The 18116-nt window shown below is 44.7% G+C and overlaps 1 protein-coding gene across 4 annotated transcripts in view; it reads right to left on the reverse strand.

Moving 5' to 3' along the window:
- TENM2 (teneurin transmembrane protein 2) overlaps positions 1 to 18116 on the reverse strand; it is a gene marked incomplete at its 5' end in the record, with an annotated part of 1050472 nt that overhangs the window by 248702 nt on the left and 783654 nt on the right. The window lies entirely within an intron of this gene.

Consider the following 18116-nt stretch of genomic DNA (forward strand, 5'->3'; position numbering starts at 1 on the left):
AAAATATGAGAATGGTTTCCAGCTCTGAAAAGCCCTGTTTACCCTCCTCCAACCAGGAGAGAATCCATTTATCTTTCTCCTTCTCCCACCCACCTCCATAACAAAGGAGCCCTGCCTGACACACCTTTCTTTATTTCCTTTCCTTTATCTTTGGTGCTTCAGCTACTTCAGGACTGTCCACAGAACTGGTTACCATGTTGTAGCATGGGGATCATGGACAGTTTTTTAGATGTTAATTTAAGTATGTATGTTAATACATACTTGCATCCATGTATTACTATCGATCATATGACATATGCTGGTATTTTTATTTTATTTAATTTTTTTTTGTATAGTGGCTTCAAAGTTAACCATTTCAAAGGATGTTCTGAGAATAGACTCCTCCTCCATCCCCCCCAGCATCTTTCCTGGGAAAGGCTGCCGGAAGAGGTAAATTCTCGAGCCCTTGAGGAGACCTTTCGTTCTGAGGGGGACAGGCTGACTGTCTAGCTGTTCTCTTTTAATTAATCAGTTAAAATTATTTTATTTAGGTGAGATTCACATAACATAAAATTAACTATTTTCAAGTGTACAATTTTGTGGCATCTCACGTAGTCATGATGTTGTATAAATATTGCTTCTATTTTGCCCCCAAACATTTCTATCAGCCCCAAAGTAAACACTGCCTCCACGACTCAGTGACTCTCATTTCCCCTTGCGCTACCCCAGCTCCTGGTTGCCACGAACTTGATTTCTGTTTCTATGGGTTTCTCTAGTCTGAGTAGTTCATGTAGATGGAGTCATAGAACATATGACCTATTGTGCTTGGCTTCTTTCACTTAACATCATGTTTCCAAGTTCATCTCTGTTGTGGTTTTTGCCAGTTCTTCCCTCCTTTTTGCAGCTGAATACTATTCCATTGTAACCGACACCACACTGCTCATCCATTCATCCATGGATGGGCATTTGGGAGGTTTCTACCCTTTGGCTATTGTGCATAATGCCGCTCTGGGAATCTGTGTACAAGTGTTTGTCTAAGCACCTATTTTTATTCGTTTGGTGATATACTAAGGAGAGGAATTCCTCAGTTATATGGTCATTCTAATGTTAAACTTTTTGAGGAACTTTTAGCTGTTTTCTCTATGTAGAAAATGATGATCAACATTGAATTCAGCATGGTCAAATTCTGATTGGCCCTAAACATTTCCTCAGTCTCTTTGTATCCTACCCAGGTCATGAGCTTGCTTTTGAAAACTGCTAATGAATTAAGGGAACAGGGACCCTCACCAAGGAGCCGGGGAGCAGCAGTCACAGAAAGAGCAATAACACTTCAAATCCTACAAAATGTTTGAGCACACCCGAGTCATCAGGCTCCCGTTTCAGGAAAGAGGTTTGAGTGAGAGCCTAATGGGTTTATATTCTAGGAAAGCTATCTGTCATGACATTTTTATAAAAAGGTTTATTGTTAGTGCATATCTGAGCACTAACTTGCCAGGCCCAAATATTGGAGCAGCTGATAAATGAGTCCGCGTGTAGATGAGTTTCAACAGTTTCAGCCGAGAGGAGCAAAATCGCAAAGTCCTTTCTCAGCAAGGGTCTGAAGAAATTCTGGGCTTCCTACTTCTGTCGTGAGATCAGAGAGGATCAGAAATATAAGATCTCAAAGCGTGTTCTCTGGCTCACCAGGTGTATTTGTGTATGACTGGTTTACAGTAAAGACAGTGTTTGTTCCACAATATTTGGGAAACACGAGAGTAAACAAAATTAAGGAGATTGCTACATATCTTCATAAGCCTTTAGTACCTTAAATAACCTAAATATCATTTTGCTAACTTATATGACCACATTTTATTTATGTATTTATTTATTTGACCACATAGATTTTAAGCCACCCACCTCCCCAGTCTTAAAACTGGTGTCCCATGGGGTGTACCTTTGGGAAGTTCTAATTTAGTTCCCTCTATTTCTGAATGAGTACACTAAGGCTCAGAAGGAAACAAACCACCCCTCCCCCGATAATGGTTATTTCTTAGATTTAAGAATGTTTTCCAGACCTAGTCACTGGGTAGAAGGTGGGAGGAAGGAAGGAAGGGAAGAAAGAAGGAAAAGAAAGAACGCACGTCTGTGTTATAAAAATTAAAAGGGACAGGTTAAGTATTTTGTGGAATTTCGTCAAGATTTACACGGAAAAGCAAAAACAAAACCTGGCTTATTTGGGTTGGTGCATAACTAACAATAATTCTCAACTCATCAAAGCAATCCTAGATATAGGGACTGGCAGAGGAGAAAGAGAAAACAAAACAAAAAACAAGAAAGATTTGATTCTTCCAAATCAACAGTGTGTAGAGATTTCTAGCATTTAAATCTGGGGCTCTGTTCTTTTCTTTTTAAACCTCACATAAAAGATGGTTATCTTCAATACAATTTATTTTCCCAATGGAGTCTGCATCAGACCTTTGAGGCATAACCAAACCTAAGGTGGCCCATCCGTGTATTTACCCGCACTTCTTTATGGGTATAATATCCATAGGTACAATATTTTCTTATTTAGCACTCTGTGAAATGATCTAAGGGCTCTTCAGGGATATTAATTAAGCTTTATAGCAACCCCGGTGACATGTCTGCTCGCCTACATATATCTGGTGGACACTCGGAAATTAATGCTTCGCAGAAGTGTGCCATTTAAGTGTGTTTGTAGGCCAGCCACATACCCATGGACGCTGCACAGAGCGGATTCATATGTTTCCCTCATCAAAAAATGCCATTAGAAAAGGCAGCCGTCATTTAGCATCAGCATGTAAATCCTGGCCTGGTTCTTAATACCCTCTCGGCGGACCCTGCAGGAGCATCCCCGTCACAAGTCCCGGGAAGCAGACTCCACACGCCTGGCTCCCTTGAAAGGTGCCTGGTTTCTTAAATGCTGGGTTTCCCAGGGCCCCAGGCAAGGCTTTTAAAAAACGCAGGTGTCAAGAAAAGCTGTCATGCACGCTTGCCTTAAGTACCCCACAAGCTTGTCACTGCCGTCTTGCAAGTTGTGACGGAGATGCAGTTGGACAGCTGAGGCGTGGCGAGCTGAACACTGCCTGACAGGGAGGTGGTGCGTTGGACTAAAAGGCAGGTGCCTACCTGCAGGCATTTTCTTTGCACGCGGCAGGATGAAACCAAACCCAGAGGAGAGGGTGCAGGGCAGGTGGGCTGCCTCTGCAGACATCTCAGACACGTGGACTTGAACTGGAATCACTCTCTGGCTGGCTCTAAGGGTTTGCTTGATAAGAAGTTCAGTGGTTCCATGAACATCAAAGCCAGGTCTGCATTTGTGTCAGGGCAGGGGGATGAGGGAGAGGATGGTGGATGGAAGGGGCAGGCGCCGGAATCAGGAGGAAGGCTGGGGTCAGGCTGGACTTGGCAGTGGGCATTGGGTAAACTACTGGCAGTGTGTGGGGTTCGAGCTTGGCTGTCACACCTGGAAACTGGGCAGCCTCTGGGCAAATGACTTCATGTCGAATCTGTTTCCTCGCATGGAAAGTGGTGAAAAGGACTGGAACTATTTCATGGGGATATTGTGTGGCTTCAGTGTGGGAGTCGGCACATCCCTGACACCTTGTAGCCCCTCAACAAATGCTGGCTTGGGCTATCACTGAGTCTGTAGACTGCCTACCTTCAGTATACATCTCTTTCCTTTCACTTTCCCTGCCTCCTCCCTCCTCCCCGCCTTCCTTTCTTCACTATGAGTCCTTCCGTGAACTGCACTGGACTTTCAGCTCTTGTTTCTCTGTTCCGTCAGCCAAGATCTCTCCTCTCCCTGAAAATGTGAAGGCAACACACCTCTGCACGAACCCCTCCCCAGGCCCCACATCCCATCCAGAACAAACCATAGGGCCCTGACTGGGCCAGGAGGCATCCTCACATGGCTAGGAGGCCTCTCGAGCACTGTGTCCCAAGTCCCCAGCTAGCTGACTTAGAATGCTTGCACGCTATTGCTTCTCTGGCCTTTTCTTTTTCTTGCCTCTGCAAGAAATGCGCCTTGATGGGGTGACTTTCACTTTGTTATCAAAATGGGACTCAGACATCATTCCTACTGGCCAGACTTCCCTGACCAGGTAGGTGTAGGTCTCACTACCTGCCCCGCCCCTACCTGCTTCCCCCTCTCCCACCCGCTCCATCACCTGTTCCAATACATGCAGTCCTCTGAGCTTACCTTCATCTTCCGGCATTCTCTATGAATAGAAATGATCTGCTCAGCCATCTCTCCCCACTAGACTGTAATTCCCAGAGGTCATACCTTTTTTCCACCCTTCACCCTCAGCCCTAACAGGACCTGCTTAAATACTGGCGGAATTAAGCTGAAGTCCTATGAAAGCAGCCAGTAATGGGATTACCAACTGGAGGTGGGAAATACAAAAATCCTTATTTAGCATAAAATCAGAGTTTCAGACAAAGCAACTATCTAAGTGTGGCCTGAGGGCCTCTTCTCGACAGAGCCCTCCCATTCTTATTTCACAAAAGAGGTGTCTTCTTGGGGATTTTCAAGCCCTTGATCATCATGCTCTCCTGTAATAGTTAGAACAATAACATTGCTGTTTGAGTCATTGCTCTAGGTCTCTTAGACTTTCCTGTAATATCCCTGTTAGGTAGATAGCCGCAAGGGAGTCGGGAGAAGAGGCACATTCAAAGGAAATTATAAATGAGAAAACAAAAGGCAGGCCACACTGCAGGAAGAATTTGGGAACTAAGGGAAGGCCCTGAAGCAGGAGCCGGGGAAAGGAACAGGCAGACTCCCCCACACCAGGCCTCTTTCTCATCCTACGCCTGGCATGCAAGAAGAGGATGGGGGAGGAGGGGTGGAGGGGCAAGTTTCCAGAATGCTCCAGTATTACTTAGTACATTCATCCTTGAAAAAGAAAATCCTTTCAGCTCTATGTTTAACATCCAACACCGAAGACTTCGGGACTCTTTTTAAAAAACCCATTAAAGACATTCAGGCCATTAAAGGAGGAGGAATAAAGAGAGATTGGAACATTTGAATTGAGATGGGTGTAATTTGGCACAATCTATCAAAATTCAAAACACACATTCTCCATACCCTTTGATCTAGCAATTTCACTTCCAGGAATTTAACTTTAAAATATAATCATGTAAGTATGCAAAGAAAGGTACCTAGCAAGCCTCTTTCCTTACAGCTTTGTTTTGTAATAGCAAAAACCTGAAAGCAATCTAAGCGTCCATCAAGAAGAGATTGGCTAAATAAATGATGGCATTATGGAATATTACACAGACTTTAGAAAAGAATGGGGTAGGTCCACGTGGAATTACCAAAAATGATTCCCACAATAGCTCATGAACTTAAGACAGGAAGTTACAAATGGTCTGTATAATACGATCCCACTTATATTAAACTTAGAAAACATGCTCAGACATTCATAAGCACTTCTGGAAGCCTAAATAATAAGCCTTCAGGAAAGATTTTTTCCCTAGAAATAGGACTGAAGGGGCATGGACTACTACTGTGTACTTTTTATCTTGTTAATTGCTAATTTTTAAATCAAGAGAATGTATATATTTGTAATAAAATAACTGGGAAACAAACCAATAACACCCCACAACAAAATCTGTTACAATTCTTTGTCTTCAATTCTGGACCATTCTTCTGCAGGAGGAAATGGAGATAAAGATTGTGTGCTGGATACATAGTTCCAGAGCCACGCAGGAAAAGAGACTAGGAGAGCTTCATCCCGAGGCCTACTGCCGCCCGCCCCACTCCGAGAATTCAGAAGGGCCTTCATGAGTCAAGGGGTTTAAAGAATTCCTCAATATCCATCATGTTGACTTTGATTCCTTTTCACGATCTACCTTCTGATGTAGTGGTCAGCATCCAGGACAACTTCCCAACAGATATCAGGTACCGTTTCTGTATCCTTATTGCCAGAGAATTTACCTCTCCCTGCCTCTCCCTCCCTCCTCCACCCTGTCTCCTTCTTTTCCCCCATCCTCTCTCCTCTCTCCTGCATCTCTCCCTCCATCCCTTCCTCTCCCTTTATGAAATAGCCCCTCTGCTTAGCTCTGTAGAGGTTTCTACACCTCTCCCTTTCCCCCAAACGGAATGGTGTTGTGCATTTGAAGACGCACGTAGCAGGCAGGACACAAGGAAGTCCCCACCCTCACACAACTTTGGTCATTCCAGACAAGGCCCTCAATGGCGAAAGCTCAGAAAACAAAGCAAACCCCGACACCCACTGACTAGGCCTTCCTTGCCTTGTTCTCACACCCACGCCAACGTCACGCACACTATCAGACGGAAATTCTAGGCGGGTTTCAATGGGTGATTCCTTTTCCCCTACTTCACTGAGCCTTTCTGCTTCTGAATATCCAATCGATTCACAGGAATGGAAATGCACTGGGCATGATGATCGACATTAGGATATTAACTTGTCTATTTAGGTGCACACTGAGGCCGATGCCATCTGCATTATGGTCCAATACGGAGCAGACTGGCCCCTGCAAACCATCCTACCTAACATTTTCAACACAAAGAAGATAAAACAAGTTGCTGAGAACAGGAGCTTAGAGCATCGAGCTAAATGTTTCCCATTCATGGTTTTAGTAAAAAAAAAAATTCAAAACCCAAAGTTCTCCAGAGCACTTCAGGTTCACGAAGGTAAAACTGCTTCTCCAGCCATTTTCGGGTGATGGGAGAGGCATGGAGTTTGCTTTGGGTTAACTTTCTCATCACGAGCCCTCGTAAAGAGCACTGGTTAGGAAGACAATAAATGAGCACGCTTTAATTAGAAAACGTGGAATCCAGGCACTTTTGCAGGAAGGAAGATGACCCTTCAAAGGGACGTCGGGAGACTAATAAAAGTTAAAATGCACTCAGGGGCCTCAGCGAATGCAAAGGTACAGGGGCGGGATGTTTGGGATGTGAACCAGAGAGGGTGATGACTCAGAGGGTGGTGGGAGTCAGTCACTGAAAGTGATTCTTTCTGCTTGGTAATGGGACCAGCTGTAAAGCCTGCTCTGTGTCCAGGCAAGTGAGATAACCCAGTGCCCCCAAACCCCTCCGCCCCTCCCCCTCAGACTGAGTGTGCCTAGAGGACACAATCACTATCATCAGGCAAGAGGAGAAGGCAGCCGAGCTGGGACAAAACTAGCATTGAACTTGACCCTTTTTCTTTTTCTTTTCTTTTAAATGGTCAGCTAATATTATGGTGTTTGGTTATAGCCTCACCCTTCTCTCCCCTTTCCCCTTCCACCAGGCTCTATGTGGGAACATGCTAGCCAGTCAGCATGGTTTGTGCCTTAGGCCTCAGGGTCGGGTCTGTCGTGGGCATAGGACTCTAGTTGGGCTCCAGAAAATTTGGTCAAGGAAGGGCTGCTGAAATGTCAGGAAAAGAAAGCCTTTTTCTGTTAGGGTCCTATGGTAAGAGAATACAGCCAGTAGATCCCACAAAGATCTCACACAAGGAGGCCTGCTGAACCTGGCTGGTGTGGCTTAGTGGTTGAGCGTTGACCTATGATCCCAGAGGTCAGGGTTCAATTCCCTATCAGGGCATATGCCAGAGTTTCAGGCTGGATCCCCAGTAGGGGGTGTGCAGGAAACAGCCAATCAATGATTCTCTCTCCTCATTGATGTTTCTCTCTCCCTCTCCCTTCCTTTCTGAAATCAGTAAAGAATCATATATGAAAAAATCAATAAGGAATATATATATTTTAAAAAAAAGACTAATGATAGGAGACAGAGAAAAGCAAGGCTGAGAGAAAACACCGAATGCCCTAGTTTTCAGCCTTGAATCTAACTCTGCCAGCGTCTTAATTCTGTCCCAACCCTCCGTCTTCCCGTTTCATCTTCCCGACAGGCCTGAAGGGGAGGAGGGTGTCTATCCCACAGAGCTGCAGCCGGGTAACACGGTGCCAAGTGCCTAATACAATACTTGGCACCACGCAGGCCCCGAGGAGACGATGACGTCTGAAAACAGACCAGAAAGTGTTCCGTGGATTCCAGGAAGCGGAAAGGTTGTTACGTGGCCGTAAGTTCTCACGTGGATTCTGGGGCTCAGGAGGCTTCGGTAGGTGGGGGCAGGACACCCACAAAGCCCGATGTGCACAGCCTGCCCCGTGACCAGAGGGTTCCCCCAGCCCTCCATGTAGTCTCTCACTTTAAGGAATCATCCAAGGTGGGGTTGGGGTGAGGTACCAGAGTCCCTCCCAGTGCCTTCTCGTACCATGCTCCCAAGGCCAGTAAGAGGATCTGGTTGATAAGAGATTAAAATGTCACTAAGATTAAGCTTTCCATTTCAAATTCTTATCTAAGCACACCAAGGCGAGGAGAGCAACATTTCCTGCCTTCTCTCAGGGCAGGTGTTTAAATCCGTTTGTTCAAAAAAAATTTAAAAAAAAAATTTTTAAGAAGCTTTTTCATCATCATACTGCGTGGTATGCAACATCTTCACAGACTGATTGTTAAAAAACGGACCTGCTAGGCTCATCCCCCCATTGAAGCTGTTAACACACTTAAATGCAATTGCAAGACAAGCTAACAAAACAGAAGCGTTACTCGCTCTCCTTGGAAGTGTAAGGCATGAACAGCCGAAACACGATGACAGGATGTGGGGGCATTAGCTGACTCCCCAAACACTAGTCTGAGCAAGAAGGGGTCCCGTAAGGTAAGGATTTAAAAACACACCATTTTGGGAGTAATCCTTTGTGGTTAGCAGAGCCGTGACCTCTAAAGGTGGCTATTGGCAAACAAGGCTCACGGAATAGCCCCAAACTGGGCGGTGGTGGGTTTGGGAGAGAAAAAAAGCTCTCTGACAAAGAGTTTCTTGAACACTCCCCTGTCACCCAGGAGACGAAGCCCCAGAGGCGGGGACCTGCCCAGTGCCTCCTGACAGATCGGTTCTGGGGACACAAGATCCCAACTCACAAAAGGCAGGCGAGACTGAGACTAATAAATCAAAGGGAACTTCAGAGGAGCCGCAGAGCCCGCGCTCCCCGACTGGGAGAACCAGAGGCCTTATCTGGCTTCCGTGGAAAGAAAAGGATCATTGGGAGCCAGAATTAGAAAGGACTTTCATCAAGTCTCTCCCTGTCTGAGCCAGATACAAAGTCCTCCGGGAGGCTCCAGGAAATGCCCCGAGGGAGTGACAGTCCATATTAGCTGGATGGGTGAAAGAGCTCAGACAGAGACGGAAATACTCTGCTTTTTTCAACACCGACTTTAACCCAAGCACTTTCCACATTTACTCTCGGGCAGTCTTGCATTTGCAAGGCATGACCACTAGGTGGCCTCCTCCCGTAATCCGGTCCCCTGGTCCAGGCTGCGGAGGGAGGGATGGCTTTTGTATAGAAGTGCTTTCTACCCAAAGGCTTAGCTGTGCTAACGTGCCCTGTAAGAAGTTCAAGTCCCCAAAGCTTTAATACACTTCACAGGGCTTTAATTTTACAGCAGGGGCCAAACGCAAAAAAGGACAGCCTCTCCTTGGACACTTCCACCTTCAAGGATGCCTCCGAGATTGCAGACCTTGCCCAAGACAGGCTGGAGTGGTCTTGAATAAGAGGCAACGCTTGTTTCATTCTTCATGCACCTTGTAATTTGCACACGTGCCACGACCCTGGGTTTCTTTCATATTAATGGCTGGAGTGGGTTTAAGGGAATAAGCCATAAATTGCAGACCAAACTAGGTTCTCTCTATTTTCTTGCCAATTGTCAGAAAGTAATGTGTGGTAGAGGGTGTACCCCCAGCCCCCCCCCCCCCCCCCCGCCCCCAACACACACACCTCTAACTGGCTTTTTCTCTACCACCTCATCTCTTGCTCTATCCAACAACCAACCCCTTGTCTCCAACGGCCAAGGGCAGGGGGAGGGAAGACACAGCCTGGTTTCCCATTGGAGAGCTTGCCTATTGAGCAGCTCAGTTATTGAGATTAATAAGCTGTCAGGTTTCCAAGGAAGACTAAGAAAACTACAAAATTAAAGTGCACCGCGACGTGAAAGGCTGCTGCTGGCCAGGCGGGATCACGGTGTCACAGAAGCAAGGTGCAGCGATCAAATAAGGCTGAGCTTGAGAGGCTCACCTGAGGGTCTCATCAATTTCCAGCTGCCTCTGATGAGAATGGAGAGGTGCATCGTGTTGTGCGCTATGGAGAAATCCAACTGCCTATTGATTCGCAAAGTGCTGGGATGCTTTGGGTTCACTCAGAATGAATTCTAGTTTCCAAAGCTCATTCGGACACGTGAAATGTGTAAACAGGTGACCTTGGTTTAATGTTCTCAAGATCAAGCCTGTCAGTGATTCTGCCAGGAAGTTAGTCCTTAGGTAGGAAAAGAAATCAGTCTTGGGGTTTGGCATGGTGACGATGTTTCAACAACCTTGCTGCTTCTCCGGGAAACCTTACTTACTATAAAGGTCTTGCGTCTCAGTTCCCAAACGTGCACTAGGGCAGTGGTCAGCAAACTCATTGGTCAACAGAGCCAAATATCAACAATACAACGATTGGAATTTCTTTTGAGAGCCACGTTTTTTAAACATAAACTTCTTCTAACGCCACTTCTTCAAAATAGACGTGGAAGAGCCACACTCAAGGGGCCAAAGAGCCACATGTGGCTCGAGAGCCGCAGTTTGCCAACCATGGCACTAAGGTATCCACATTGGGGTAATTTTGCTTTATCTTGAAGACAAAAAGGGTGTTTTCTAGGATCCTGATACCAAAATGAGATTCCTTGGGTGCCATCCATCAAGCCCAAAGTGCTATTTTTTTAGTTACAATTCGCATCCAATATTGTTTTGTACAGTTTCAGGTGTACACTTTGTAAAGCACAGGATCGTCAATTCTTTCGGGCACTTTCCACAACTTTCCGCTAACAGGAACAACGATGACATTTAAAATACGACCAAACGGTCAACCATTGCGTCCGTGGCTACGTGGCCTCCTCCCACCTGTCTGTCAAAGCCCGGCTGGAAGGTAGAAATTCTATAAATCACGGAGCTTTAGAGGTAGCAGTGCTTCTTTTTTCTAGACTGTCCGTTTGCTCTCACATTCTATAACCCGCAGAGCGGTGAAGCTCTGTGCATCAGCTCTCACTGTGCCTATGCCGTCACCACCAGAAAGCAGGAGGCCTCCTGTTTACCATTCCAGGCTGCCACCAGGCCCCCAGCGGTGCAGAGAGGGTTCCTTACACCCCAACGGGCCTGTGGTTTTGCCAATAACCAAGTCTATGCCCAGCAACAGGCTGGAGTCCATCGCATAGGGAGTTTCATTCCCTGTGCCACCAGGTATTCACCTCACCATTTCCACGGCTTGGGCAAGTTAATTTGTTTGCTATCAGAATAAGCACAGTTTTGCTTTGTATTTCTAGCCTGAAAGGTACTATCATGGGTAGCTCAGTTGGTTAGAGTGTTGTCTACGTACGCCAAGGTTGTGGGTTTGAGTCCCAGTCAGGGCACATATAAGAATCAATCATTGAATGTATGAATGCGTGGAACAACAAATCAATGTCTCTTTCTCTCTCTCAAATTAAAAATAAAAAACCAATATAAAAGAACATGGCTTTGGAATCAGGCAGGCCCAGGTTTAAATCCCAGTTCTGCTACTTGTTTATTTGGACATGTGTAGGTCACTTAACCTTCCTGAGCCTCAGTTTGTATTTAAAAAAAAAAAATAGGAATAGTAACATACACCTAGTATAGGGTAAGAGGGATTAAATGGGGGCATGTATGTAAAACTAAGTGTCAAAAAGTTTTTGACAAGAAGGGTTGAGAAATCAACAAACGACAAGTATTGGCTGGGATGTGAGGAAAAGGGAACCCTGTGCACTGCTGGTGGGAATGCAGACTGCTGCAGTCTCTGTGGAGAACAGTATGGAGTTTCCTCAAAAAACTAAAAGTGGAACTTTCATTTGACCCAGTGATTCCACTTCTGGGAATATATCCCAAGGAACCAGAAACACCAAATCAGAAAGAATATATGCACCACTATGTTCATGCCAGCACAATTTACAATAGCTAAGATTTGGAAATAACCCACATGCCCATCAGCAGATGAGTGGATAAAAAGTTGTGGTACATTTACAAAACAAAATACTATGCAGCAGTGAAAAAGAAAGAACTCTTACCATTTACAACAGCAGGGACTGACCTGGAGAGCATTATGCTAAGTGAAATAAGCCCCAGCAGGTTGCTTCCCCCAACCCTGCACCTAGAACGTTCTGATGTTCTGTAAGGATAACCCACCTACTCATTCGCTGGGGTCTGTTTAAATGCCAGTTTCTCATGGGTCTCGTCTCTTTGTCCCTCACAGGGCACTCGCTGCGTGTCAGTGTGGGGCACCTGTCTGTCCCTCACTCACTTTCTGTCTATATTCATCCTCAAATCTCTGTCGGGGAAAGGCTTTGCTTTCTCCTTCATTGTTGAGCCCTCAGGGCCCAGCATATAGAAAGTTCTCATAGGTGTTTCTTGAATGGATCATGGATGAACTTTATTTTTATTATTATTATTATTATTATTATTATTATTATTATTTTGAATAAAGGACTTGAATTTTATTTTGTTATTATTGTTTTGCATTTTAATTGCTTTATTAAAGTATTACATATTTGTCCTCATTCCCCCATTACCTTCCCAGCCTCCTTCCTCCCCCTCCCCCCCCCCCACCCCGCCACTCATAAAATATATATTTTTTATTATTTTCAGAGAGGAAGGCAGAGGGAAAGAGAGATAGAAACGTCAGTGATGAGAGAGAATCACTGATCAGCTGCCTCCAGCATGCCCCACACAGGGGATCAAGTCCACAACCCGGGCATGTGCTCTGAATGGGAATCAAACCATGACCTCCTGGTTCCTAGGTTAATGCTCAACCACTGAGCCACGCCAGCTGGCCAGGCTGGGTGACCATTTTCAAAAGCAACTTGCATACTGGGTTGTAAACTTGAGGATCCTGAAGATGAAAATGAGGGCTTTCAGGGCAAAAGGAAACTCAGGGAGGTTTCGTCCTGCTTAGAAATTCTCTTTCCTGACCTGCTGCTGAGACAGGTTCTGAGGGAGAGCTTGCTTCAGCCAAATGCAGACGAGAAGAAAAGGAAAACTGTCGCTGAGCTATACTTCCTGCTGTTTCAGAAACCCCCCCCCAGGCAGGCGGGCCATGCAAATTGCTGCCCTCACCCCTCACAGGAGAGGAAGGGGAGAGAGCTGATATCCACCAAGGACGCATGTGGACTGTGTTCTAACACCGTGGGTCAGCCGAGAGGAAGAGGATGGGTAGAGTCATTTTGTTACATAACACATTGCAAAAGACAGAACAGACTTCTTGCAATTAGTTCCTCTGGCCTGTGTGTTTTCTTTTGGATTTTATTGTGGTTAAATAGATGGATTGACTACTGGTAACAGACATTTATCCGCATTACTTATATGATTCACAGCGATACAGAGCTTTTCCTTATATGCTTTGTCTTGTGTAAAATTCCTCATTTGTACAATCCCATTTATCTGGCCATGCCTCCTCAATCAGCACCTCTAATTCTACTTGTCATGGAAAAAGACGGGAGAAGCACAGCCCGGAGATCTACCATGCCTCATTAAGACGGACAGAACATCAAAAACAGTGCAGAGCGGCAAGGGCTTGTTCCTCCCGGCTCTGAAAACACACTGGACTTGGCTTGGAGTCTCCGGGGGTGGCGGGGCGTCTGTCATCCAGTGCAAGGTTATGAAATCCTTCCATCACGCCAGAAGTCTGTGAGCAGGAGCGTGGGGGTGGGGAAGCTGTGTGCAAAGTTCCACTGCGTTTTCAATATTGATGACTACATCGTGACCAGACTATGTCTTGCCTTCAGTGGGTTTCTCTCCTGGACGCGGCACTCAGTCCTTATTTGAATGGGAATCCTAGTACGACAGTGTGTCCCTAAAACAGGAGCTCCCAGGCCTACACTTCCTTTTGTGAGTAAGAAAATGACTAGTAAACTGACAATGCTCTAGCATTTGAATGAGTGGATCTGTCCACTTCTACAGTTACCAAGTCTCTATGAGCAGCCTGTGAGGAATGGGAACAAATCATCCTACCTAATAAAGGATAAACATGCAAATTGACTGCACCTTCGCTATGTCCTCAGGCCATGCCCGCCAGCCAATCAGGGTGAGTATGCAAATTATCCCAACCAAGATGGCGGTTAATTTGCATATTCAGACCAGAGCAAAGACTGAAGACAGCTTAGAAAGAAGACAAGTGCTGCAGAAGAGAGCGAAGCTGCAAAGAAGCAAGCAAGAGGGGCGGGAGAGGAGGAAGGGAAGCAGGCAGAGCAGGGAGAAGGAAGGGAAGCAGGCAGGGCAGCAACTGCAGCAGGAAGCCCTATTGCAGGAATATTCCTGCAACGGGCCTCTAGTATGCTACAATCTTGAGGGTTTTTTTTTTTTTTTCCTACTTATTCATGAGGTAAACTCTTATTCATCCTTCAAAACCCAGCTCAAACAGCCCCTTGGCTGTGAAACATTTTCTGATTATCCCAAGAGAGTTCCTCACTTCTCACACTCCCATTACTGTATACACCACACTCCCCTTTTGTTCATGTGCCTTTCTCCTCCTGTAGCTTCTGTAACCCTGAAGGACAGGATACACCTTTTGATCATTATCTCCCCGGTACCTAACATAGCCCTGTATACACGAGGGACTCAGTACAGTGGTGCCTCACACAACGAACTTAATTCGTTCCAGGAGCAAGCTTGTTATGCAAAAAGTTCGTTATGTGAAACGCGTTTTCCCATAACAATACATGTTAAAAAAAATAATTTGTTCTGTAGCATAAAATATGCTAAGATGACATAAAAAAAAAAGCTAAGATGACATATTTTTATTTAGATACATCTAAAAACATAAATTTTTTTTTAAAAAAAACACACATTTTTTTAATTTTAAGACAGACTAAGTAGAGTCTACCGAATCTTGCACATCTTCATCCATTTTCTGCTTTTTGGCCGATGGTTTCATGAAAAACCTGTCCAAAGTTCGCTGTGCGAGGCGTTTGTTATGCGAGGCACCACTGTAAATATTTGCTAGTAAGAGACTCAATGAATCCTACTCAAAAGAGAAACATAAATCTCAACAATTCCATGAATTACTGCCAACTTTTAAAACATGAGACCAGTTGCCCATCCATGTTATATGTATTCATCATGGATGGGCAACTGGTCTCATGTTCCATGAATGGAGTTTTAGTTATCTGCTTACTTCTGTGCCCTGTGTTTAATTTCTGGGAATAATTCCATCACAAGGGCCTTGTGTTCTCTAATCCTGAGACCTTGAATGTCCTGCTCAAAGAACAGATGTGGTTTTCTCCTTCCGCTAGGCTTCCCGATTTCAGCCATCCTATCTACTCCCTAAGCTCTTCTTCAACTTGTCTCATCCAAAAGCATCAGTAAGAAGCCCACATCTAGCAGAACTTAGAACAGCAAGGTGTCAGGCATGGCTTTGCTGGTCCTTTTCATTAGATCTTCGTTAAGAGAACATAAGTACTACAGCTCAAAATAAATCACTGGGGAAACCAATGAGACATGGGAGATAGTGTGTAGCATACCCAGTCTTATTGCCAAGGGGGAAATTTTTGTGAAGAGCAACTGCTTGGATGGAGCCTGCCCCAGACATGTAACAAGGAGGGCGATCAGGGAAGGTGTGTGGTTATTCAGCTGTCAGACATGTGTGGAACCACCGGAGTTCTATCCAAGGTGGCTCCTAATTTACCATCTCCCTGAAGCCCAAGACCTCCCACCAGTAACTTTGCCGCTGCAATACCTAGACTCCACATATTTAAAAGGGTAATAATAATAATGGTTCCTTTGGACCCCACTGGATGGCTGTCAGGTTTCATGGACAGGCATGCAGAATACTTGGGTCCAGCACATGTAAAGTGCACAACAAACACAGGTTACTCATAGGGATAGTGTACTCTTCCTTCTCTCTACTTTCTGCATCTCTACAGCTATTACATTTCTCCTTGCCTTTCTCTGAGTCCATCGCCTTCTTCATCTGATCTAGTGGTCAGCAAACTGCGGCTCGCGAGCTACATGCGGCTCTTTGTCCCCTTGAGTGTGGCTCTTCCACAAAATACCAGGCCTGGGCAAGTCTATTTTGAAGAAGTGGTGTTAGAAGAAGTTTAAGTTTAAAAAAGTTGGCTCTCAAAAGAAATTTCAATCATTGTACTGTTGATATTTGGTTTTGTTGACTAATGAGTTTGCTGACCACTGATCTAGTCCACTCTATGTAGTCTTTATGTCCAGCAACTATTTTTTCTAATAACAGTCTGTTAATGTAAACATAGGCTGACTAGTGCCCAACAGAATCTATGGCAGTTCCTAAACACAAGGACAAAAAGACAGCAAGTGTGATCTGGCCTGAAGACCATTGGCTGTGCAGATACCCTGTGTGCAGCCTGCTGGACTGGGCAGCGTCAGCCTGGAAACTGGCCAGCAAAGCTGTTTATTAGAGGGTTACTAAATCAGTGCTGATGTTTAAGTCTACTGCTTACATGTAATATATGCATGGTTCTACTGACTTTACATATTTTAAGCCTTAGAGATGAAGATCGTAGGCATGATTAAGAATAACCTATAATTGTCAGAAAATAAAATATAATAAAGCTTGGAGTGATGACAGTGATGATGCTGTACAACATATTAAGGCTTGCGAGCTTATTAAAATGAAAAATATTATAGATGAGAAACAATATACTATTCAGCCATAAAAAAAGAATAAAATCTTGTTATTTGTGACAATAGGGATGGATGTTGAGGGCATTATGCTAAGTGCAATAGGTCGACAGGGAAAGAGAAATACTTTATGACCTCACTTATATGTGAAATCTTATAAAACCAAACCAAACTCATAGGTACAGAGGACAGATTGGTGGTTGCCAGTGGGGGAGCATGGAGGGTGGGAGAAATAGGTGAAGGGGGCAGAAAGGTGACAACTTCCTGTGTTGCAGATCTGAAAGTTGCTAACAAAGTAGAACTTCAAAGTACTCATCTTAAGAACATTTTTTTATAACTTTGTTATGGTGACCGATATTAACTAGACCTGATGTGGTGATCATTTCACAAGAAATATGAGTATCAAATCATGATGTTGTATGCCTGAAACTAATATGATTTTATATGTCAAGTATATGCCTCAATTACAAAAAGGACCTTTCCTATTAAAGGCAACAGTGCTGATGTGAAACAAAACAAAGAAACAACATGAAAATCTATATCTTGTACAGTTGTTTTCAGGTCAGCACAGAAAAGTCAATGACTGTTACTAAAATAATTACAGTTTATGTCTGTCTTTCCTTAAACCTATTACTTAAACATGCTTTAAGTAACTTACCAGAAAAGAATTAGTATTCTTTCATCTGGCATTTAGAAATCTACAGTTATATTCCCAGTAAGTTAATATTTTTCTAAACGTGGCTAATCTGTATCCTCATTAAAGCTAAGAATAAAAAAGTCTAAAAACCAGTTAGAGCCTGGCTGGTGTGGCTCAGTGGTTGAGTGTCACTTATGAACCAGGAGGTCATGGTTTGATTCCTGATCAGGGCACATGATCCCCAGTAGGGGGCGTACAGAAGGCAGCCAGTCAATGATTCTCTCTCATCATTGATGTTTTTACCTTTCCCTTCCTCTCTGAAATCAATAAAAATATATTTTAAAAAAACCCCAACAAACAAACAAGTGTGAGAACTTTTGAAAAGGTCCAGATGAATTAGCCCCTTTCTCTGTTCAGTCTTTGTGATTCTTCCAGATGAGGAAACCACAACTATGTGAGCACAGAATCCATGCAGATGTCTGGGACGGAGCACCATCTCCCAATACCTGGCCCGCCCACGTGCGGCCTTCACTGTCAATCACATCCCACAGCCATGCTGTGACCAGGCACCTTGTTTCAGGCCATGCAGGTGGGCCCGCTTGGCAAGACCAGAAGTGAGAAAAGGACAGAAGCAAAGGCAAACCCAAGCAGAGCCAGGCCTGAAGATCACTTTGAAACTCTCTCTCCCCTCCCAACATGCGCACGGCCCCTGCTTCTCTTGTTTGTTTTTACACATTACTGTTTGCCCCTCAGGCTGTCAGTGTATACGGGAGGGATTAAAGTGAGACCGCTTGCTGGATGAAATATAAATTAAA

Source organism: Pipistrellus hanaki (assembly GCF_964339955.1).
Source record: "Pipistrellus hanaki genome assembly, chromosome: 5".
Classification (NCBI taxonomy): domain Eukaryota; kingdom Metazoa; phylum Chordata; class Mammalia; order Chiroptera; family Vespertilionidae; genus Pipistrellus; species Pipistrellus hanaki.